This window comes from Hemicordylus capensis, chromosome 2, assembly GCF_027244095.1.
Source record: "Hemicordylus capensis ecotype Gifberg chromosome 2, rHemCap1.1.pri, whole genome shotgun sequence".
NCBI classification, from domain to species: Eukaryota; Metazoa; Chordata; class Lepidosauria; order Squamata; family Cordylidae; genus Hemicordylus; species Hemicordylus capensis.
In genome coordinates this window covers 110,406,146-110,428,632 of record NC_069658.1, presented here as the reverse complement: position 1 = coordinate 110,428,632, position 22,487 = coordinate 110,406,146, and the positions used below count along the sequence as shown (strand labels likewise).

The window sequence follows — 22,487 nt, the reverse complement described above, 5'->3', positions numbered from 1 at the left end:
ATAGCATAGTTATTTTTTGTTTAAATCTGAAAAGTCCTTAAGTGTCTTAGAAATATATTAAATTACTGTACCAACAGACTTGGACTGGGAGCCAGGAATCATGTTAGCACATGGTGCTTTAAACACATAGTTTGTGTGTATGTGGAAGGACCAGGGCATAAGGAGAGGGGGCTTTATCCCATCTCCTGGTTCTGATTTTGATCCCTCCCCATAATTGCTCTGTGCTGCATGAGGAAAGCTCCTGTTGGTGCCAGCTGGAGATGCCCTCCCAGAGAAAATAGCAGCCCCGCTCTCCACAGTCCAGAATTGGGATCATGGCGAGCCCATAGATGCTGCTGGAAGCCAGTGAGTGTGCATACTGGATTTGTGTAGTGAATAGCCCTTTGTGCTCCTGATGATGTTATTGGACATGAGGCCTCTGCAGAGACTTTTTCTACACTACACTCTTTCTGGCATAATCTGAGCCCTCTCGCCACTGCTTCTCTGGAGTCATTAGTGAGTGTGTGATGGTCAAACAATGCAGAGTGAAATGCAGTAGATACAGAGCTCTCCAGACCAATGTCTGAAGAAGTCCGGTGCTGGAGCTGATTCATAATCTGAAGAATTTTTTTTTTAAAAAAACCCTACTAGGCTTTTTTTTTAAAGACTGTGAATATCACTTGTTTGGATGAATTAAGAATAAGATGAGAGAAGGTGTTTGCCTCTCACTAAGTACACTTGATTCCTTCATTGATTTCAATGGGACTTAGAGCTGCTTCACATGACACTATGGATACACTAGCATTTGATGAGGTAAAGTATGGTGAAAATGTCCCCCACAACTTTAGGAGATGCTGGATCAGAACTAGCTGTGAATTCCTGCTATGCACCCCTTCTCTGTTTGGTAGATGTTATTGATTTGCCTCCGGAAACACCAAACAAACCCAAGTGCCCTCACAGTGCTGTATGACGTGTGAAGCAGTTTCGTGCATTGGATTTCATCCTTGGCTTGTAGAAACCAAATTACTGTTTTGTACTAACGAGTCTTGGGTTCTTAACTCCTGTTGGCACCAATAGGCTGTAATCCTATTTATTCTTACTTGGAAAGTAAGCCACATCAAACTCTAAACTTCTTTTGCAAAAAATATGCATAGGATTTCTCTTTAAGTCTCTTTAATGTTATGAAAAGAATGTTATAATATTAATGGGCCAAAGTGAAGATAGTGTGCTGGCAAACAAGTGTTTAGGATGGGGCACAGGGACTACATTGTTAGGATAATGTCTCGGAATAAGTATAGCAGTGGGACACAGACATCTAAATTTGAGGGTGTTAGTAGGATTAGAATTCCAGGTTAGACTTATCCTACTGTTCTCACACAGTTAGAGGTGCCAATATAATATTCTAAACAAACTTACCAATTCATGTTCATGCATTTTGAAACCTAAGTCAAATTTCGAAAAAATATCTGGAACCTCAGTCAAACTTTGAATGGAAAAAAACAAACGTCGAGTTTCTAATTTTAGATGAGGGGGGGAGGGAACCATAGGAGGCATACTGTAAAATATATTGGTACTGATTGTGCTCTCCTTCATAACTAATGAGAGTATTTTCTAGAAATAGCAGCTGGGCAGTATTCAATTGAGAGAAATGAATTTATTGACCTTCACCTATATGGTTCAGAGTCCCAGGTACATACTAAAACAAGTATAATTTAACTTATACTTAAGGAAAAGATTTTCAGCTGTTCCAAATAAATGCTGCTACTTTTCTCTCCCCACCCCCACTGTCACTAAAGTGGCTGGAAGACAGAAACCCAAGAACAAAATGTCCGTTAGTAAAAGAGAAGCAGTGAAATTCTCCTCCCAGCAACTATGCTAGTAAATTTAAAATGTGAAATAAAACACCTCTTGTAATGCTAGTTAATGGTTTATGGTCATAGTTACTAGTCTGACATTTTCAGCTTTAAACAGCTTTATTAAAATGTGACTTTTTTCCCTCAGCCTTCAAATTCCTTTGGAAAAATTTCACAGCCCTCAGAAACCCTAATGGTGAAATGATAGCTTTAACAAACACAAACTAATCCTAAGGAATGATTTCCAGCACTGCATTTTTTTGGGGGGGGGGTCTCTATAATAGCATCTATTTTACATTAGAACAGATAATAGTCGACCCCCACCCCACCCCACATCTATCTGTAGGAATCTTTATAGGTAAATGAGGTCCTGATACTGCAGCAGAATAGGGCTTTCAGTTTCTCTCTGGAAGGCCTCTTGTTTTTCTGACAGCTGCCTGTCAGGCAAACATATAGCAGGTGAAGTTTTTTGTATCGCTTCATCTCCATGCCAGGAAATGCTTTGCCAGCTGAGCACCTGTTCAAAGCAGAGGAGCCTTGCCAGGAAAGAAAAAATAGCTGGCAAACCTCCAGCAAAGAGTGAAACGTAAGGAGGTGGCATGCAAAGCAGCTCTAGCCAATGGAAGGAATAGTACTGAAAATACTTAAGGCTTTTGTGTATTAGTAGAGATTACGTTCTGAATGAGCGATTTTGGTTCATGGCCCTTATACATACTGCCATGCTTCTCAGCAGGGCTCCATAAGCTCTGAGTCACTGATCCAGACAGCTGAAGCAACGCAATGAAATATTCAAAAGTGTAATTGTGGGTATGCTGATATATTCCTGCCGCTAGTTGCACAATGTGAAAACACTGGCCCCTATCCAATTGAAGGTCCTTTCCGCACTATGGCTCTCTTGCTTTGCTGAAGCATTGCTCATCCACTATCTGCTGGAAGTAGAATTATAGCTGTGGTTCCACACAGCACACAGTGCGATATTCCCTTTCAGATCTGCAGGGCTCATCCTTATGGGCAAGATCCTCAATAGGTTCATTTATAGAAATCATGTTTAGCATTGCAGATTTCTCCAGGTCACTCCCACCCATATCTCATTATTTGTTTTTTTTAAATGTAGTATCTGCTCACTTGCATTGCTTGTAGCTTTGGGTTTGCTGGAAGGAAGGCTACTGGTATGGGTATGCATCCTTACCGAAAGACCTGTTCCATTTGGAGACATTTTCACATCTGCTTGTAACCAGATTTCTGCTTAACTCAGCTTATCAGTTTCTTCAGCTGTTTTAGGTAGAAGCCCAGGCAAACTAAGGAGCAAAACCTTCTCCAAGTAAGGCAGACCCTTTCAGGTAAAGATTGACATACAGCTCCCCACATGAGTCTCAGGCTGCTCATTAACTGCATTAAATGGGGTGATTTGGCTGGCCTCTCACATGCTGCACCTCTGCATCTACCCCATCCTCTAAATCAGCCTTACCCCCACTGATGTCTGCCTGCACCCCCAAGCCTCACCTGCCCAGCGCTCTCCTCCCCAGGGCTGATTCAAGAAGGTGAGTGCTGGTGGCAGGCAGCACAGGCTGCTGAGGAGTGGATAGTGCTGAGGCTACAGCTTTGGAAGTAAGGGGCAGACTTCTACTGCTAGGATAGGGAATGGGAGGGAGGACGTGGCAGCAAAAGCCACCTCCCCCTCTCCTCAACCCACTTTCTGTCTTGCCTTCTGCACAGAAATTGCTGATCCAGTGGTGAGAGTATTTTCCTTTGTAATTGTATGTGTGAACACAGTACTTTTCACAAAATAATACGTTTGTTTAAAAATAACTGAAGTAGTTAATCTTGGGAGGGGGTTAGGGTTTGAAGCTATTCATGGGGATTTCCCCCAATATTTTTCCCAATACATCATTAAAATATCCAGAATGGCTTTCAGTAGTCATTTGGAAATTGTTACTGATTCCTGTAGACTCCAGGCCAGTCCTGGAGAGTTGGCAGCCCTAGAAGGGGCAGTGAAAGCAATTTTGTCCTGCCAACAGCTGTCTTGCATAATTCTCCCTTTCACTGAATGAATAGTGTTTTGCCTGTCCGCATACTTTCTGGCTGCTCCCTAGTCCTGATAAAAATTGCACCCCAAAGCTACTCTTAGCTCTGGGAGAGATATTTCCAATGGTGCAGGAACCAATAGTGTGGCAGGAAAGCCAGACATACCCCTTCCCAATAAACACCCCAATACTGCTGTTTAATATCAACACACACACACACACACACACACACACACACACACACACACACTGCATATTTAACCTAATAGATCACTTGGTCCTAAGTGAGCAAATGAAGGACACCAATTCTGGTGAAAAAAGCTAGTGTGGATCTACTGAAAGTTAGTTGTGACTGGGGTATTTTGATGTTTTGTCTTCAGCACCAAAGTGTCTGAAGCCATCTCTGTCTGAAAATACATTTGAAGCAAGTATTTTGGAAGACCTGCATCAATAGTTTTTGTGCTGTGTAAATCTTAAAACAAAAAGTGATTTCACATTACAAACATCTTACACACTTAAAAAAAAAAAATCAAAACAACACATTTCTTATTAAACCATTTGAACTTCGGCAAGCAGTACCAAATGGTGGCAGTAGAAGATTTTGGAGTTTTTCTTGCCACTTGTTCATGACAATTTGCAGACGTGTGTTCTTGCAGGTTCAGGATCCCTATATGGGAAAACTGGTTAATATAGTTCATTCAGTTGGTTTCACTGTTCCCATTCCCCTCCATCTTTATAAAATGTGTGAGTTCTGTTCTAGTAATTCCATTGCCAAATTAGTGATATTTAAGTAGCATTTTCAGTGTGCTGTGTAAATGACACTGGTAATGACACCAGTGGAATTCAAAAACTGTGCTTCTAGATTTATATTGAAAATCTTTCTTCACATGTTCACATAAAGACAACAAAACATTGCTGAAATGCCTTCTTTTTATTTTAGCCATTTATGGGAGACGTTCTCAAATACATTTTTGCTACTGGTTATATTTTTTGAAACATCAGTGGTCTAAAAAGTATTTTATTATTCTTTTGATTCAAGTCTACACAATATGATTGAAATGTATAGCAATTTATATCCTGACACTTCTGAAATAACAGCAACTGAACATCTGGTAAACATTAGGTATTCCATGAGATACCAGCAGTTACATTCAAAACAAACACCATTGTTAAAAGGAGAATAAAAAAAGTAGAATTCATAAATAGTGTTTGGGATCTGATACATGGTGGAATTCTCAGCAAATATTAAAGTTTGAGTTATCATTTCCATTCAAATTGAATTTTCAAAGGATACCACGTTAGGTATACAGTACGCTTAATGTATTGCACATGAGATGAGAACAAGAATACTAAGCACCTAGAGACTTTAAGCCAACCAAAGAAAAAATAAAATATACTCAACTAGCTGACCCTGCACAGAGCATCTGTGCAGTTGTGCACTGAGCCTGTGGCATTCCCCCCCCCAGCGTGCTCGCTCGCTCTCCCCCCTGCAGTGCGCTCGCTCTCTCTCCTCCCCACAGCCCTCTCGCTCGCACACCCCCCGCAGCGCGCTCTCTCGCACACACCCCCGCGGGGCGCGCTTGCTCGCTCTCCCCCCGCAGCGCGCTTGCTCGCTCTCCCCTGCAGCACGCTTGCTCGCTCTCCCCCCACAGCGCGCTTGCTCGCTCTCCCCCCCCCCCAGCACACTTGCTTGCTCTCCTTGAAGCTCTCCCCATTGGGCGGGCCAGGGCAAGGCCATTCCGCCACCGCCTCCCACCTCCTCCTCCCAGCTGGTAGGGCTTTGCCTGCCATCTGCCCACCTCCTCGCCACCGCCATTATTTCTCCCCGCCACCGCCTCCTCTTCCTGGCTGGCGGGGCTTCGCCCACCATCCACCCACCTCTTTTGGCCAGAGGGGCTTTGCCTGCCGGCCCTCTACCTCTGCATCCTGACCGCCGCCATTATTTCTCTCCACTTCAATGCTGGAACTCTTGCACGCTCTAGAGCATCTGTGCGTTAGTACTTGATTGCTCCCCTCACCTCAGAGATCTCCCCACCCTCACCTGAGCTGCACTCCTGCTCCTCCTCCATCCCGTTGCTTCCATCCCCCTCACCCTTCTTGGTTATAGCTGCAGCATTGCTGCTGCCTATTGGCCAAGCTACAGCCCCCTATCCCCAGAGACCTCCTCATCCTAGCCCCACTCCTGCTCCTTTCTCCAGGAGCAGCAGCAGTAGTTGATCTCACCGTTCCTCGCTGCTGCCACCACCATGGCCACTCGTTCCCCTCAGGCAGCTGACAGGCCCGGGCCCATCCCTTGCCTGCCTGTCTCTGACAATGGTCTCAGTAGCCCCAAACAGCAGCAGCGGTTGACTGGGCCCTTCTGTGCTGCCATGGCTGCTCATTCTCCTCAGGCTGCTGACAGGCTCAGGCCCGTCCCTTGTCCTTCCTTCTGTCTCTCTTCCCCCTCCCTTCTTTTTCTCTTTCTCTCTCCTCCACTCATTCTTCTCCACTCTTTCTTCCCCCTCCATGTTTTCTCTCTCTCTTCGTCCTTCCCTGAGTTAACAGATTTTGTTCATCTTGTTTCCTCATCTAATTCACATAACGGCATCCTCCTTCTCCTGAAGGGGCTTTTTCCTCCCTCACGACCCATCTTTTTGCAGACCCCTGCCACACCTCTCCTCTACAATCAAGAACATCTTCCGACCAGTAACAGTTGCATGCCAACTGACCTTAACCATCACAGGTTCCTCCTCCTTATCTGCATAGGGCATCCCCACTGCCCAATCATCAAAATAGGGAATTCTTTTAAACAAATAATGGTTGATTCTCTTAAGTCCATTCATAAATAAAATTGCCAAATGTATTTCAAATCTTTCTGATGCCATAGTTAAAAAGTAAAAGGTAAAGGCAAAGCCAGTGTGCCCTCGAGTTGGCGTTGACTCCTGGTGACCACAGGGCTGTGTGGTTTTTCTTTGGTAGAATACAGGAGGGGTTTACCATTGCCATCTCCCACACAGTATGAGATGATGCATTTCAGCATCTTCCTATATCACTGCTGCCCGATATAGGTGTTTTCCATAGTGTATGAAACATACCAGCAGGGATTTGAACTGGCAACCTCATGCTTGCAAGGCAAGTCATTTCCCACTGTGCCATTAGGTGGCTTAGTTAAAAAGTAGCATAATGCAAAATTCAAAATGACACCAGCTGGCAGAGTAGTAGAAGAAAAGATGGGTGCAGATATAATGCTGTTATAAAGTGTGGGTGATCTTAATTTTAGCATATCAAGAATATGGATGTGCACGGAACTGGTTCAGAGGCCCTTTATGGGCCTCTGAACCAGTTCGAATGATTGGCGGTTCTGCCGGTTTGGAGGCAGAGGGGTTGACTTTAAGGGGAGGGGAGGGTGCACTTACCCCTCCCGCCGCTCCCCCCCCCACCGGCGCTTCAATTGGAAAGGGACCATTGGGACGGCAGGGAGGTACGCACCCTCAATGGTGTAGTTTGTGATGATGTCATCCACCCTGATCCAAGATGGTGGACGGGTAAACTTTTGAGGTGCAAATGGGCTAACTTGTGAACCATCTAACCGATTTAAACCAAATTTACTACAGATGTAGGGACACATAGGGATGCCCAAATGGCATGGTGTGTGATGATGTCATCCATTCTAATTCAAGATGGTGGCCATATGAACATCTGATGCGCAAAAGGGCTAATTTGTGGACTAACCAATTTAAACCAAATTAGGTACAGTTTTGGAGTGGAGGGTGACTAGAGAGTTAATCAATTACTTTGCTGTGACTACTTGAAATACATATTATTATAATTAGGTTGCTGTCTTAACAAACGTAAAACATTTCTGCATAAACATTTGATAGAGTAACATCATATGCATCTCATTAAGATCTAACCTGCCATATATATGTGCAATTGCAACTTCAGCCTCTATTTATCCCTTGGTAGGACAGGACAGAAAGAGGGACTTCCTCTCTCTGGTGCATGGGGAGGATATGCACAACTCATGTCTACAACCCAGCTGTTAGAAAAGGAAGGGCAAGGGGTCGGTAGTTCACAGTCCACACACCACCCCTCAGGGAGCTGAAGCTAGTCTCCCAGCCATCAGATGCCAACAGGCAATCGCAAAACTGAAGATCACAGGCAAATAATTTAAAGATAGATCATTTGCACTGTGACTTTTTTAGGTGCAGCAAAAAAGCCTATTTTATTGTCTGCAATATAGAAATATAATATTCTCCATCTACCATCTGATATAAAGAATTAGGGGGGGGATGCTTTCCTTGCCCTTTTCCTTTTCAAATTTATTAATATGCCTCTTTGAGCATGTTTAGAATATTTTTATGAATACATTCAAACATGAAGAAATTACCTTGGCTCTTGACCATATAGTAGATTATTCTGTCTGTCCATCTGTCTATCATATTTTAATACTGCCTGATATGTACATATCTAGGCGGTGTACAAAATTTAAAATATTTAAAAGTCACAGATTAAAATACATGACACAATACAAACAATAGAATAAAACAGTTATTAAAACAAGTATTTAAAATTATTAAAATTAATTATAATTAAAAGTCTGCAAAAACTGGAGAGTCTTGAGGGTTTTCCTGAAAACAAACAGAGAAAGAGATGGTCTTCAGTTGCAAAATAATCCCCAGTAATGATCAGCTGTACACATCACACAGTACTTCAGCCCTGCCTAGTTCAAGGCCTATAATACAGCACAACTCATTGATATATTTTCCAGTAGATGCAGCTGTTTTGATAGTTTTTTGAACTGATTGACATCCCTAATGCATTTCAGAATTATTATTTTTTTAAAAAAAATTCACTCGGATATGCACTTATCAGATGTGATAGTAATTCTTTTATTTTCTTTCACATGAAGCTCAAATAGAGCAGGTGGGAGAGATATGCTCTATTCTATAGATGTCTATCCCATGCACACAATTAAATTATAGTGCTAATTCTCTCATCAAATAGATTTCCCCTTTTAGCAGTTTTTATCCTACTTTCCAGTAGGCTTATGAGATCATCATGCATTCTGTATGTGTGTGTATATGGGTCTGTTTGTCTCTGTGTGTCATCCTATCTACTTCGCAATGCCTGGACCAATATGAACCAAATCAGATACAATTATAAGGACACATAGGGACACCTCAATGGCATATTTTGTCATGTCATCCACCCCAATTCAAGATGGCAGATGCGTGAATGTTTGAGGTAAAAGAGGGCTAATTTGTGGACTGCCTAACCGATTTGAACCACAATTTGGTACAGTTGTAGCAAGTGACACAGGGGCACCTCGAACACGTGGTTTGTGATTATGTCATCCACCCCAATTCAAGATGGCAGAAACGTGAACATTTGAGGCACAATTGGGCTAACTTGTGAACTGCCTAACCGATTTGAACCAAAGTTGCTACAGGTGTAGGGACACATAGGGACAGTGAATGACATCCTTTGCAATGATGTCATCTACCCTGATTCAAGATGGAGGACACATGAATGTTTGGGGTGCAAGTGGGAACCAATATGGACCAAATTTGGTACAAAGGGACACCTCAAATGCATAGTAAATGATGATGTCTTCCACCACAATTCAAGATGACGGACATATGAATGTTTGAGGTGCAAGTGGACTAACTCATGAACTGACTAACCAATTTTGACAATTTGGAATTAGAAAGTAAGCGTATTAGTTCCTACTAGAACAACTTGTTCATTTCCCCCTTTTCTATAATGAAGCTTACCATTTATCTCTGTGATTTTAATTAATCCATCCAAGTTGGAACTATATGTATTTGGGGTGGACAGATACTTCACACTAATATTTTTGCCTGTTCTCAAAAGCACATTTCTCTGTGGCCTTTCCACCAACAATTAGGACTTATAGAAGAAATGTACTATTTTCACCCACTCTTCCTCTCATTATGTGGGGCCAGCAACTCCCTTGTCTAATATTTTCCTAGTTAAATTCAAGGCTATATTAAGAACATACAACTATGCAAACAAACTTATTTGAACCAACAATAAAATATCATTGCTTCTAATTAGGATTCATGGCATAATGGAAACACAAAGATGCATTTGTCTTGCAAACGCAAAAGCCTGCCTTGCCTGCTTACTGAAATGCATAGAACTACCCCCCTCAACCAGCCGCCCCAGTGCTTTTGGGTAATTGGTATGACAAAGTTCTAGTCTTGTGAGCTCCCAGCTCTACTCCAGTAATTCAGCTATACATGTTGAAACTTGTTTTATATGTGTGTTTGATGGCATTCTTGTACTGCAATCTGAGCTGTTTGTTTATTTATGAAGTTCCACAACTCTTTTGGAAAATGAACTTACACTTAGCATAAGGTTCAGGTTATTTGCTTTGGGCGTAATCTGTCGAGCTTTGCCTGCCGAGAAGCAACCTCCGTTTTAATGAAGCTTGGTTGAAATGATTGGAGACTGAGCAGCAATAGTGCTTGGTGCTTGGTAGATGACACTCTCATGTGTGGTATATCTCCTAACAATAATACCGTTATGGGGCTTCTTGTCCATTGTGCAAAGTAAAGAGATGTCCTTTCTTTTAACCCTTCAATGTTGTATATTTTGATAATTGTTTATTTGATAGTTTATTGGTACTTATGTCAATTCCAATTTGTGTTACACCTTGGCAGCTAAACAAAACAGTTGCACAATTTGAATTTGACTAGAGAAAGAGCAGAGGCCTCAGTTTTTACACTGTCAGTCACCCAAGAAGCAGCCTTGGGAAGCTGCAGGGCATTGCTGTTGCTTTTGAGTAACTGACATTTTTTCAAGACTAGTACTGCTGTCTACAAAGAAGAATCTGATAGCATAGCGATACAATACCAGTAATAATGTGTAAGGGGAGTTCAACAGGAGGGAGTATGGGATGCAGGAACTCATGGGAAGACTGGTGTACAGGAGGCACATGCAGGTGAGATGGTTGGGATCCAGAGCAAGAAGGAACACCCGGGACTGAGACAGAACACCAGGGTGAGACCTCATGGGAAGTAGGAATGCAGGGAACAAAGAGTCCATTAGAAGCAGTGGGACAAGTGGGACACTAAGCAGCAGAAACACAAGGGAGCTATTCACACAACGTAATGGTTGTGCGGGTGCGAGGATGGCTGTGAAAACCTGACCTTCCCCCCCCCAGACAATCAGTAAAGGTGTGCTAGGAGTGCAGACCATGCTCCTAGACAATCGAGCTCCAGAGGGCCAAGACAATGTGTGTGCTGAGCACGGTGCATCAGGGGATTTCCCCTAGGGATGTGTACAAAACCGGTTCGCCCGGTTCGGTTTGGATTCGAACCGGGTTTGAACCAGGAGGGGGTGGTTCGGTTTTGGTTTTGTTCGAACCACACCCTGGTTTGGTTCGAATTCGAACTGGTTTGAACTGGTTCAGACCGGTTCGGACCGGTTCAGACACCCAAAAATTGGTAGAATGGTAGCTGGCACCCAGGGGTACCTGTCTTCCAAACCCCAAAGCAATCGGACACTTGTACGATTTTTTAAATGAATTTTTGAAAATTATTTTTATTTTTTCTCATAGGATATAATGGGACTTCAACCAGCCCATTATTGCTTATTGTGGAGCACCCATGGGTGCCAACAACCATACAAACCCCGAAGCAATAAGACACCCCTATGATTTTTTTATGAATATTTGAAATATTTTTAATTATTTTTCTCATAGAGTATAATGGGACCCAAACCAGTCCATAACCCCTATTGTGGAGCACCTAGGGGCACAAAAGCGGGGTGGGTGGTAGACAGACAGGGGTGCCTACCACCCACAAAACCCCAAGGCAATTGGACACTCCTCTGATTATTGGTGAATTGTTAAAGTATTTTTGAATTCCTCATAGAATTCCTCCCCATAAGTGCACTTGGGGGGTGCTGGGGTGGCCCAGAGTGAGTGGTGATGTAGTGCACATAGGGTGCCAACCACCCCCATGGGTTTCTAACCCATGGGGTACTTGGTTCTGTTGTTTCTGAGGTGTTCTGAGTGTAGATTCTATGATAGCAAATGAGAGTGAGTGGATTCATGGTGTCTCGTTGAAAATCTCATTTGCTATCATAGAATCCACACTCAGAACACCTCAGAAACAACAGAACCCTGTACACCATGGGTTAGCAACGCATGGGGGTGGTTGTCACCCTATGTGCCATACACCACCACTCGCTCTGGGCCACCCCAGCACCCCCCAAGTGCACTTATGGGGCTGCTGAAAGCTCCATTATGATTATACCTTATGAGGAAAAACCTTAAAGACGCGTAAACTGCAACAATTCACCAAAAATCAGCCCTCTGCCCAAATCCTTTGAAAAAAATTCAGGTAGCTTCCTTGCCCCTACCTGGCACTACCACCAACCCCACACTGCTCTAGGCCACCCCTTTGCCCCCGACGTGAAGCTATACATTTGCTGACACCTCCATGCTTCTTTATGGAGAAAAACCTTAAAGACGCATAAACTTCAAAAATCACTTAAAAACCAGCCCTTTGCCCAATTCCTTTCAAATAATTCTGATAGCTTCCTTGCCCACCCTAGGAACTACCACCCACCACACTCCACTCTACGACACCCCTTTCCCCCCGAAGTGAAGCTATACATTTGCTGCAATCCTAATTATTCTCTATGAGGAATTCAAAAATACTTTAACAATTCACCGATAATCAGAGGATTGTCCAATTGCCTTGGGATTTTGTGGGTGGTAGGCACCCCAGTTCGAATTCGAACTGGTTTGCACATCCCTAATTTCCCCAGGAGATGGGTGTCAGCGGCCCGCATTCCTACAATAAATGAAAGCAGCTGCTAGAGTGTGGAAGAGTGAAGCTGGTGTTTAGCAGCAGCCAAAATGCAGTAAAGTACACTGGGGATGGAAGCAAGGGAAATTACCCTTCCTAGATTCACCAGTCCATAAATCATAGTCAGTGCCAAGTCCAATCGGACTCATCGCCAGGAGAAGGGTCAAGTTGCCGGATCCATGGTCTAAGGGTTCCAGAGAAAGTCACACGTTGATATCCAGGCCAAGGTCGGGGGTCCAGGAGCAAACAGCACAAGGGTTCTGGGAGCTGGAAACTGAATCTGCATGCCAGAGCGATCAGTTGAAATCAGTGTGATGCAGAGGGAGCGGTCTGGCAGGGGCGTAGCAAGGTTGGAGTGGGCCCAGAGACAATATTTTAAAGTGCCTCCCCCCACTGAAGCTCAGCTCATGAAGTAAAGAAATCTTAAATGGTTATCACTCTTTTGTGCCACAATAGAACATCATCCTGCTAACTATCCCCTTGTGTTTTTTTTTTTTTTTTTAGAATGTGAGCCCTTTGGGGACAGGGAGCCAACTTATTTATTTATTATTTCTCTGTGTAAACCACCCTGGGCCATTTTTGGAAGGGCGGTACAGAAATCAAATTAATAATAATAATAATAATAATAATCCTAAATTATTTTTTAAAAGGTTTTGTAAATTGTGGATGATGCAAGTCATTTCATGGTACTAGAGAAAGACATGCTGTTCTGGTAGCTCCAGGTCTTAACACTCACATCAATTTCAGAGGATGGATACAGCTGAAGGAAGCCCGGGCGGGTGTGCGGCTGGGGGAGTCAGTCATGTGACTTGCCTCTGGGGCCCCCCCCACGTAATGGGCCCCCAGACAACTGTCTCCCCTTGCCCTATTGTAGTTACGCCCCTGGGGCTGGCTTTATAGTTCTTCAAGATCCCACACCTGGTGAAGCCAATTAAGGCCCCCGCCTGCCTTCAGGCTGCAAGTTCAGATGCCACCCTTGTCAGACTTTGCAGCCAAGCGGCTGCTTCTGCGTTGCCTAACACGCGGCTCCTTTCTGTGTTCTCTTTGGCGTTCCACGTGGCTCACTGGTCTGTTGTTTGGTCCCAGCTCCTCCCCATCTGAAGAAAGCAATGGCTCCCTGGCAACTTCTTGCTGTTCTACAGCAGGTGAGTGCTCCGTTCGAGGGGCTTCTTCTTCAGCATCCTGCAGGAGGGTCCCCTCAGGGGGCTGTGAATCAGACAATTCTTCCTTGGAGTCCTCTGAACGGGAGCTCTAGGCAAGCTCAAGGAGGCACACGAGCCCAGATTAAGGGCATGATCCTAACAGCTGGCTTAAAACCTGGGCTAGGCAGCACTGTCCCACCAGGATTGGGCCTGATCCCGATAGTTCTAACAGGCAGCCTAACCCTAGGCTGGGATTTGCTAGCCTCGGTTAGGCTGCATGTGAGAACGCCTCAAAGAATATGGATCAGAATTTGAAGGATGTGTTAGATTTTCCTGTGCTGGATGGGGTTACACTCCCCCGGAAGGAACAGGTATGCAGCTTGGGGGTACTCCTGGACCCAGGCCTTACCTTGGTATCTCAGGTGGAGGTTATGGCCAGGAGTGCTTTCTACCAGTCTTGGCTGATTCTACAGCTGCATCCATTCCTTGAAGAGGATGAGCTCAAAACAGTGGTGTACCAGCTGGTAGCCGCCAGGCTTGACGATTGCAATGTGCTCTACGTGGGGCTGTCTTCATATGTAGTTCAGAAACTTAAGTTAGTTCAAAATGCAGCAGCCAGACTGGTCTGTGGGGTAACCCAGAGAGACCATATTATGTCTGTTTTAAAACAGTAGCACTGGCTGCTGATATGTTTCCGGACAAAGTGCTGGTTATTACCTTTAAAGCCCTGAATGGCTTAGGTCCGGGTTACCTTAGAGAGTGCCTTCTTCTGCATGATCTCCACCACACATTAAGGTCATCTGAGGAGGTCCGTCTCCAGTTAGCACCAGTATGTCTGGTGGCAACTCAGAGGTGGACCTTCTCTGTAGCTGCTCCTGGGCAGTGGAATGCACTCCCGGCAGAAAATTGGAGTTTGAGTTCATTGTTGGCTTTCAGGAGAGCCCTTAAAACTATTTGGCCTGGCCTTCCAGGGTTTTAAAACTGTTTTAATTGTGAATGGCTTTATGCTGTTTTTAAATTGTTCTCTAATGATTGTTTTTAAAAGGATTGATTTGTGGGTTTTATTTTTATTGTTGTCTGTGGTACATAAGCATACCATTGGAACGAGCTCTGCGTGGGGCTCTGCGTGTAGTTCGGAAACTTCAGTTAGTTCAAAATGTGGCAGCCAGACTGGTTTCTGGGGTAACCTGAAGAGACCATTTTATGACTGTCTTGAAACTGGCTGCCAATATCTTTCCGGGCAAAATTCAAAGTGCTGGTTATTACCTTTAAAGGGCCTTCTCTGTAGCTACTCCTGGGCTATGGAATGCACTCGCAGCAGTAATCCATAATTTGAGTTCATTACTGTCTTTCAGGAGAGCCCTTAAAACCTTTTTTAATTTTTAAACTGCTGTAAACTGTTTTAAATTGTTTTAAATGTTTGCCTTGGTTTTCCAGGGTTTTTAGCCATTTGAATGTTTAATTGGTTTTATTCTGTTTTTATGGTTTTTATTTTAATTGTTAATTGGTTTTAATTGTTTTTATTCTGTTGTAAACTGTCCTGAGCCATTTTGGAAGGACAGTATATAAATCAAATGAATGAATGAATAATAAAATAAAATAAAATAAAATAAAATAAAATAATAAATTGTTGTGCACCACCCAGAGCCATTTGGATGGGGTAGTATATAAATGTAATTTAAAAAAATAAGAAATAATATTTTGGATCATTTGGAAATTTATTCCAATACACAAAGAATTTGATTCCAGTAATCAAACTGTAGGGATAGCCACCTAATGGCACAGTGGGGAAATGGACTTGACTATCAAGCCAGAGGTTGCTGGTTCAAATCCCTGTTGGTATGTTTCCCACGCTATGGGAAACACCTCTATCGGGCAGCAGCAATATAGGAAGATGCTGAAAGGCATCATCTCATACTGCGTGGGAGGAGGCAATGGTTAAATTCCTCCTGTATTCTACCAAAGACAACCACAGGGCTCTGCGGTCACCAGCAGTCAAAACTGACTCAACGGCACACTTTACTCAACCTTTACTCAAACTGGAATACTGGAGTCAACAGGGTCTCCAAATCTCTTCCTCCTGTCAGCCCCCTGTGCTGCCTAATTGTCTCTGAAGCTTGGGGCAGTTTTACAAACATCTAGTGACTAGGGATGTGCACAAATTGATCTTTTTGATTCAATTTGTACCCGAATTGAATCACCCCGATTTGTTTTGGGTCCGAATCTGCCCCCCAAATCACCCCAGATTTTATTTGTACCCAAATTTTCTGAATCCGAATTGATTCAAGGCAAAAAAGGGGTTCTGGGGCAAAAGAGTGGAGTGGGTGGTAGTGCCCAATGGGTGGAAGCTACCACCCAAATTTCAAAGAAAGTGGGCAAAGGGATGATTTGTGGTGCCACCCCCTTCCCCCATGGGACTTATAACTAAGGTTGCTGAAATCCCCATTATTCCCTATGGGAAAAAGCTTAAAGAAGCATAAACTTCAAAAATCATTTAAAATTCACCCCTTTGCCCAATTCCTTTGAAATCTGGGTGGTAGCTTCCTTGCACCCACTGGGCACTACCACCCACTATAACCCTCTCTGGGCCACCCTAGTGCACCCCCATGTGGAGCTATAAAGCTTCTGAAATCCCCATTATTCCCTATGGGAAAAATCTTAAAGACACGCCAACTTCAAAAATTCTTTAAAAACCACCCTTTTGCCCAATTTCTTTTAAATTTGGGTGTTAGCTTCCATCCATTGGGCACTACCACCCAATCCACTTTGGCCACAAAATGGAGGTCCAAATCTCTGAATTTTTCGGGTCTGAATCTGGGGTGATTTGTTTTGTCTACAAATCACCCGAATCAACCAGATTTGGGTACAAATCATTTTGTACCCCAATTGTTTCACACATCCCTACTTGTGACACAGTTAGAGGGCCTATTGTGAGGAGGAGGAGGTAATGAGATGCCTTAATGGTGTGTACACAGCTTTATGTGCTCTAAAAGAGCCTTTTGAATCCTACCCAGAACAAAAATCACATAATACATTGAACTTTTGTAATGGGAGTGATAGCATGTTGTATGTATGGTTAATCTTGATTATTTTTGTGCATAGCAACCTGAGGGGAACAATAAAAGGCATTCTGCTGCACTAGTTGTCTTCCACTACAGCTTCATGTGCCAAAATCAATAAGATTGTCAACTTTCCTCTCTGTGGATTGGTTTCATTGAACTGTAAGCAAATAGAGAATCCTTTAGCTTTAAGAACGCCTCAGCCAAATTCTTTATTTTATGTGTGATTAATTACTTTTTAAAATCTCATGGCAATTTTCACTGTGCAAACAGTTTATGCTAACCATCCAGAAGAAGCTATTGTTGCTGTCCAAATATAGTTGAGCATGTAACAAAAGTGTGCCATGCTTTTACATATGAATAGTAATTGTTATTGGAGCAATTTTATTGTTTCCCAAGCAGCAACTTGGTGACTGTGACTGAAAGCAGGAGTGTGTCAAATGAGACAATAGAGATTTACTTGACAAAGGTTATGCATGAAACTAATGCTTGGCTGGAGTTGGAGGCCCCTTCCCTGCTTCCCTGCTGCAGCACCACCATCAACATGATATAATTTTGAACTCAGCATACTAGAACATGTAAGTAGTAAGTTGTACGGTTTAAGACGCTTGCTTCAGAAAAGTATAGTTTTATCTTTTCCCCAACTCTTTCTTCTTTGCCCTTCTGTTCCCTCAGATCCTCTGACACTCAGCTTTTCAGACCTCAGCTTCCTCCTTACAGAGGTCTAGTAACAACAGATGTGTAAGAAGGATTTTCCTCACTCAAACTGACCTTCCACTTTCCTCACTGAACTGGAATTTATTGTTGAGTACATCATTGCACCTCCAGACACCAATGAAGACAGGACACGCTTAGTTGGAGTAAAATTTATATTTTTATTGTTACATTTATATACCAATCCCAAGGCGGATTTATTTATTTATTGTTACATTTATATACCGCCTTTCATTAAAACAATCCTGGCGGTTTAAAATAGGGCCACTTTATTAATGTACATGGAATAAGACTTGCAACAAGGTACCTAACTAACCAGAATGTGGGTACTCCTCCCATGTGGGACCACCTCCTAAGGAGGGCCGTCCCACACCAGGGAGAAGGGCTAAGTACTGATTCAGTCAGGAGCCAGGTACTGATCTCCTTTCACTGTGAGGCTTAACCCCGCTGAGAGGGGGGCAACCAACCCACCCCAACTCAAGCCACCGAATCTGAGTTGGTGAGTCGGGCCACCCCCCGAGCAGGGCCATTCCCAACCCCCCGGGGTTCAAAAACCCTTAAGGGTTGTTCCTCTGCCCCCCACCCCAGATGGCCCTCCAGCCAAATACCTACAATCAATCTACCTACCCCAAACCTGCACTCTCCTGCCAAGTGACCAATTACCTTCAGTGCATACCTAAGACCTAAACCTCAGTGAGAACTAGGCAAAAAAAGGCCACACCTAGTGCCAATCAGGCACGGACCCCAAAATTCCGACTTGGCTCCTGCAGACGACCGGCTATCCTTCACAGAGTGTAGGGTGGGTGGGTTCCAAGCTAGGGAGTGACTGCTCAGAATGGAGGCGGCCGGTGCTACAAATGGCCCTCCTCCCTACATGATTGGCCAGTCCTGGTCACGTGTAGGGGGAGGCAAGATGGCAATGCTGTGCCCATCATCATGTGATGAGGGGACAACCCTGTAGCCCGCCTCATCGTGCTGGTGCAGCAGCAGGGACCGGCATTCCCTGAACAGTTCAAATGTTTATGAACATTTCATGTGACCCCAAGTGAATGCTCTGCCTTGTTTAGGAAACTGCCTGCATGATGGCGGAGTGGTTCCAGTCTCCACCAATGTGTGCATGCCATTTGCATGGTGTCCACATGCACGCATGCCACGCAGATGGTGTCCACACGTGTGGATGCTAGAACTGTTCTGCTGCTGTGCAGGTGGTTTCCTAAACAAGGCAGAGCATGTGCTTGGGTTGCGCCAGGGAGGGTGAGCGACAGCACCAGCAGCACCAGCAGCTACGTTGGCTGGGTAATACAATGCAATGCAATGCAACGCAACAAATATTTATATACTACTTTTCAACTAAAGTTTCCAAAGTAGTTTACACACACACACACACACACACACACACACACACACACACACGGCTCCTTGTCCCCAAAGGGCTCACAATCTGGAAAAGAAAGAAAGAAAGAAAGAAAGAAAGAAAGAAAGAAAGAAAGAAAGAAAGAGAAACAAACAAACAAACATATAGACACCAGCAACAGCCATTGGAATGATGCTGTGCTGGGGATGGATAGGTCCAGCTAAATAAAGAGAATCACCACTCTCCCCCTGCTAAATAAAGAGACTCACCACTTTAAAAGGATGCCTCTTTGATCAGTTAGCAGGAGTAAGGATCTAACTACCTCTTTCACCGTCCCTGCCCAACTGCCCATTTGTTGCCAAACTAGCTTTCCCGAACTGGGCCTGTTCAGTTCAATCATGGACCGAACTGCCCCCAGTTTGGTCTGTGATTGACCTCCAAATTGGCCTGGTTCAAGGCAAACCGGTTTGGCAATGAACCATTCGTGCACACTCCAGGTACACTACATAAGCATCATAGAACAGGTAGAACAATTAAAATGCATCATTTGATTGATTGATTGATTAAATGCTGTCACATCGGTGTTGACTCTTAGTCACCACATAGATAGATTATCTCCAGGATGATTTGTCTTCAACTTGGCCTTTAAGGTCTCTCAGTGGTGCATTCATTGCTGTCGTAATCGAGTCCAGCCACCTTGCTGCTGGTCGGCCTCTTCTTCTCTTTCCTTCAAATTTTCCCAGGATTATGGACTTCTCAAGGGAGCTGGGTTTTCGCATAATGTGTCTGAAGTATGATAGTTTGAGCCTGGTCATTTGTGCCGCAAGTGAAAATTCTGGATTGATTTGTTCTATGTTTGTTTTCCTGGCTGTCCATGGTATCCTCAAAAATCTTCTCCAACACCAAAGTTCAAAAGCGTCAATGCTTTTTCTATCTTGCTTCTTCCAAGTCTAACTTTCGCATCCATAGAATGTCACAGAGAGAACCATTGTCCGAACGATTCTAATCGTTGTAGGTATAGACACGTCACTGCATCTAAATATCCTTTCCAAGGCCTTCATTGCTATCCAACCAAGTGCTAGTCTGTGGCATGTTTCTTGACTGCTGGATCCTTTACTGTTGATGGTCAATCCTAAAAGGCAGAAGCTATCTACTACTTCAATGTCTGCATTATTACTACTACATACTACTACTACTACTGTCTGCACTATCACTTCTGAGGCTGGTTGCTGTACCCGTTGTCATTAGTTTAGTCTTCTTTACATTTAATCATAGTCCCATTTTTTCACTGTGCTCCTTGACTTTCATTACTAGAGCTTGCAGATCATCTGCATTCTCAGCTATCAGAGTGGTGTCATCAGTATAGCGCAGGTTATTGATGTTTCTTCCTCCAACTTTAAAACCACACTCATCTTCTTCCAATCCAGCTTCTCTCAGTGTATGTTAAGCATATAAGTTGAATAAATAAGCAGAAAGTATACAGCTTTGTCTTACTCCTTGCTGATCTGGAACCAGTCTGTTTTACTGTATTCCGTCTGGACTCTGGCTTCCTGGCCTGTGTATAGGTTTCTCATGAGAGCAATGATGTGTTCTGGGATTCCATTTTCCTAAGGATATTCCACAAGTTGACATGGTTAATGCCATCAAAGGCTTTTCTGAAGTCAATAAAGCACATTATTAAATTAAATTAAAGTAGATAATGCAAATATTGCACCAATTCACATATCACTTTATTTGAGGAAAGGTTTTTTTCTTGTTAAGAAAACAAACACATTGTTTTTATATTCTCAGGTATCCCAATCTGCTTCATATGTAGTTCTGTTTCATTAAAATCAATGGAAGTTTTTCAATATTTAATTTTAATTAAATATTTGTTGTAACTAAGAATGCAATCTTACATACAGTTATCAACACAAAGTTACATTGATTTTGCTTAATTTTGCACTGGATACTGAGCTTATGTTTTCAGAGCTCAGAAAGTGCTGTAAAACACATGATTGGCAATTGCCCAGAGACATAAGTTTTGAGCGGTATAAAAATATGTTAAATAAAAACAAATAAAATAAACTAGCATGGCTTCACTGGAATACAATGCAGATATATGCCTCAATCTGACATTTCAGTGACTGTGGAAGCCCTGCATATGTGTGAGCCCTGTGTGTGTACCAGAACAGCCACATACACAAGGAATAGAGTGTATATATTTATCACCGATTGTGCTGATATAGCCACAGATGCGATAATTCACAATTCCCTCATCATGGACAGCTATTCATTTTCTCTGTCCTGCTATCATGTCTGGTCAAACAGGTTTATATGTGATTGTATGCTATTGCATTGCTTCAAAAACATGCAAAAATGGTTTGATCAGGGATGATGAAGGAGGGGAGAGAGAGAGAGAGAGAGAGAGAGAGAGAGAGAGAGAGAGAGAGAGAGAGAGAGAGTACACCGTGGGGTACGACAGCTCTATGACATCACTACACCTTATCTCTTTTCTAAAAAAAAATTATTTGCATTATTCACATAACAAAATAGAACAGTAACATAATAACATAGTACATTTAACAATCATGTTTTCCAAACATCACAAGAAAATCCAAAAATAAAATCTAGTACCGTTAATATAATAAATATAATCTGCCCAGATACGGGGAAACTGTGATTCTACGTTCACAGCCTGCATTAATCTGATCTTCTCTGAAAAATTATTGACCCTGTCCAGTTAAGATAAAAAGCAAATGAGGCATCCTGCCTGGGTAATTTGGTCAGTTGTTCCATTGATCTGTATGAGGCGAATAGCAGCAGCTGAGATTTCAGTGCGTTCATGATCCTGATTCTCTTTTGACTTGTCAGAATGCTCCCTCCTACAAAGTACATAAGATTCTCGTGGGTGACATTCTTTTAAGCCTATTGGACAGCTAAGAGAAATACATTTTATTGTAAAAAACAAGCGATTAGGTTATTTCTGCTACACAGCTGGAAGTTAAGGGAGAAATCTGGCAGATATAAAGGGGAGGAAATAACACTAGAAAGTAAGTGTGTGTGTGTGTGTGTAAGCCATTGCTTAGAGCAAAGTACAGGCAATTTTTACAGATACTGATGAAGTATTGCTAAATGTATAATTCAATGTGGAATTTCTACAATATGTATCATCTTTTAATTATGGAAACAATTGACTTTCCTGTGATACTGAATGACACTAATGTGATATGTCCTCATCCATAATAGTAAAGAGGATTGTTGTTGTTATACTTAAGATATAATATTAAATACTTTAATATAATTAATATGATATCATAACATATAATTATATATCACTTTTCAGAAAATTCTTAAAGCAGTTTAAGCTCTAACAGAGTGCATGGGTAAAGCTCCACAAAGTATTTGGAGCATGGGTAAGCTCCAAAAATATTTGCACTCTTATGGGTGCTCACACTTTGGGACTAGTGCAGAGTTAGCACAGTGCAGGTGCTGATGCTAGGAGTGTTCACGCTGGCTTAATCAATATGCCAGCCAATAATGATGATGATAATTAAG

The 22,487-nt window shown here is 42.9% G+C and overlaps 1 protein-coding gene and 1 long non-coding RNA gene across 4 annotated transcripts in view; one reads left to right on the top strand and one right to left on the bottom strand.

Moving 5' to 3' along the window:
• Positions 1-22,487, top strand: part of GLIS3 (GLIS family zinc finger 3) — a 274,079-nt gene that overhangs the window by 98,595 nt on the left and 152,997 nt on the right. The window lies entirely within an intron of this gene.
• LOC128346767 (uncharacterized) lies at positions 17,738-22,084 on the bottom strand. The gene is made up of 2 exons (XR_008317174.1): positions 21,567-22,084; positions 17,738-20,557 (listed from the first exon to the last, which is right to left on the bottom strand). It is a non-coding gene; the product is annotated as an uncharacterized LOC128346767 (long non-coding RNA).